General features: G+C 36.8%; 1 pseudogene; it reads right to left on the reverse strand.

Annotated features, from left to right (window-relative positions):
* Positions 1 to 3,243, reverse strand: part of LOC108763440 (testis-expressed sequence 10 protein homolog) — a 4,611-nt pseudogene extending 1,368 nt beyond the window's left edge.
* Between the last annotated feature and the right edge of the window lie 202 nt (positions 3,244 to 3,445).

Below are 3,445 nucleotides of genomic sequence, written 5' to 3' on the forward strand. Positions count from 1 at the left end.
GGAAATTACTTTGATTAAGGTATTCATTCATCTTCCCTTCGAAACAAATCAATTTTGGAGACGAAAAAACGGCAGGAATTAAGTTTAACACCTAATATCACCAATAATTAAATACAAATGTAATTACAATTCTTTCTTAGGCAAACGAGAAAATACTTCAATAATCAGTCTTAAAGTATGATTCAAATTAATACAGTTGCTATACCAAACTGGTCCAGCTTTCAAAAATAAAGTTTTTGGTAGTTTAGTTAGTTAAGATAAAGGCGACGTGTCACACCAATTTTCAATATTACCTGAAAATGAGAAAAGTTTCGTAAAAAAGGGCCTCATACATAATAATAATTAAATAATAATATTACTTGTGTTTATTACATAATAATAATAATTTACCATTTAAGTACTTCAGAATGGATATGCAATAGCTCCTGACAGACTTGGGAAATTGTTCGTTGCAGTTAAACAAAGATGTAAACCATACGTGAATTTGACGAAGTCCCAAATTTTGTTCCAAACATTCTTCCGTAAATTCCATTTGAGAAAAATCTTTTTGACGTTTTCTGGATTCATTAATAATAGGCTTTACTTTACCATAAGGAATCCTCGATAGGAAATTTTTCATATATACATCATGAAACGTATCTTTAAACCAATGCTTCATACGTTTGGCGCTATAATCATCCTGATCCAACGTATCAATGTATTCTACAATCAATTGCATAATTAGAATGACATTTTTCAATAATGCAGCTTTTTCGTTTAAAATTGTAAACTCTGTGTAACTCTCAACTTTCTCATCTGGACATACTTCGAGCTAAATATCAAACATTAGTGGCATCAATAAATTTACATATTCTTCTTTAGGTAAGGTTTCTTTCTCACGATTATCTATCGAGATCATATCTTGATCAAAATTAATTTCACAAAATTGTGTCGCACTATCGCTATAAACTGGAATTTTAGTATATTTTTTCGTTTTTACAAACGGAGGCTGTTCGATAGCGTTTACTCAATATTACACATTGACCGAGAGGGAGGGACGAGACACACACTCGTCTTGAATTCACAGTATTTGCAAGACAAACAAATCGTATCACACAAATCCTTCACGCATAACATTCAAAATATGCAACACTCTTTGGTCTCTTATAATCAATAAATTAATTAATGAAATGATTCGATTGATATCAACTAATTAGAGTCAGATCGATGAGTTCCACTATGAAGTTGTAACAATATTGACTTTGTCAGTTTCATCTAACTAAGTTAATTGAATGAAATAAAATAGGTATCTGACAAGGCAAGTAAAGGCATAACATTGAGCTCATAGGACCTTTAACTTAATAAGAACGTTTTGTAATTTGTTATCAAGGTTTTAATCCGTTTAGTTGATAATCGCTTAAGGCGTAATAGACAAACGATAAAGATTGATAGATCAATCTCGATGTGCCTCGCGTCGTCGAGCTGACTCAAATGTTTCAATCATACGTATGGAGCGTGAATCTCTTAAATATAATAGAATTTTGAACATTAAAAAAAAAGGATCAACTCATTGACTGTGATCATCTCAATAGCAAGAAGAAGAAAAAGACAACGAATGGTTAAAATATTACAATGCTCTCAAACGAACCATTCGTCACATAATAATAAAATTGCAATTATCTGGTTATCATTGGCGATTGGCTCAACGCGAGAAATCTCCAGGATCGATCCTTTTCTTCGCTCCGGATGACTTGGTGTTGCGGGCGAGATGGCTGCTACATATCGGTGCTGTTGGACGATTCTGCGTCAGGAGTGTCCTCTCGTTCCATCAACTGCGATGTTTTTGGTGAGATATCTTGTTGAAGCAATAATGGCTGAATTCGCTTCTGTCGTTCGTTGATTGGTGGATAGCTCAGGTGATCAGCAGGGATCACCGTAGACTTCTGCGTTTTCTCCTTATCTCTGGCAAGTCATCCACTGACGTTACGGACAACAGCGTCCAAGCTGTGTCTCGTCCTCCGAAACTATATGCAACTTTCCGTGGGAAGAAATAATTTTGCAAGTTTCCATGACTTGAGTAAGTCACCCTTAAAATAAAGAAAGGCACATTCACACTTTCGAACAATCTTACAAAATATGAGAATTCTCAATCCCGATATAATACGCAACGTCAAGTTGGTATGTCCCGCAGCCGGCACCGAATGTACGTCGACACTTACGTACAAATGCGGGTCCGCAACAATGGCGGAGCCCGCGATGCGAATCGAGATTCCACGGGCGCCGATTGACACCTATGTCAGATCGGTTCGAACCAAGGACCCGTGGATGTAACTAGCCTCCTCGATCGCAAACCTTAGTTCTTCTCGAGGAACGGCTCCTCGTCGAGAGTAACTCTCTCAGCAATGCTTCACACAGCCCTTCACAAAAGCACACACGACCACGCCATTCGGTTGCAACCAGAAAAATCACCGATCAAGAAGAAAGGCACCCGCGCATGCGTAAATTGTAAAGAGGGGAACCAAAACGCAACGCCGCCTCGATTGCTAGTCATCGCGACGGGAGTACTGCACGTTAGCGCCCGATCCGCGTTCCTATGGTTACGCGGACATACATGGCTGTGCGGGAGTTTTTAAAAATTGCATCAATCCGTAACAGAGGCATAATCGATCGTGTACCCATACAAAGTTTCCTGTAGTTAACAATAGAGGTAAATAAATTAACTAAACGTTTCAGAACTTTTTCTCCATTTTACATTAGTAATTTTGGAATGTAACGTTGTCGTTAATTGTGCCATAGGGCTCTTCCTTATGTAACCTGCATATCATACCCAACAAATTAGGTAATATTTTATGACCATCTTTCGCCAATGCACTATTACAATTTTGTACAAGCACATCTAAGAAAAGTACAGAATCTCTCTCTCTCTCTCTCTCTCTCTCTCTCTCTCTCTCTCTCTCTCTCTCTCCAACGTGGATCAATATGTATCATTGCACAGCTCAGATACGATATTATAATTTCACGCAAAGGTGTCAACTGTTCATTTGAGATAAGGCCAAGAATAAAATTAAATACATAAAATGAATTTGTGCGTATTTCTTTCTCTTTATCAAGAGATAAAGCTGCTATACCTTGTAACAGAGAATTCAATCGCGAATGTAAAGATTTTGGAAGATTTTGTAACAAGATGTCTTTTAATTGTTTCAAAGCATCTTGTCTCACAGTTGAATTGTGCCAAAAACGTGTAAATAAATCCTGGAAATACATTACAAGTTACATAATAATGTACAAGGTCGAATTATAACGTACTAAACAAGACGTCAACATTCGATAATTGTTGAATTTAGTCTCCTCACCTCCTCGAGGTTGATAAAATTAGACTCATTGGATGCGTTTTTGCATTACATGAACAAATTTGGCAAAAAATAATATACAAAGTGTCCTATAAACTAATACTATTATAGAGAGC

The sequence above is a fragment of the Trachymyrmex cornetzi genome, unplaced genomic scaffold, assembly GCF_001594075.2.
Source record: "Trachymyrmex cornetzi isolate Tcor2-1 unplaced genomic scaffold, Tcor1.1 scaffold359, whole genome shotgun sequence".
In the NCBI taxonomy this organism is placed as follows: domain Eukaryota; kingdom Metazoa; phylum Arthropoda; class Insecta; order Hymenoptera; family Formicidae; genus Trachymyrmex; species Trachymyrmex cornetzi.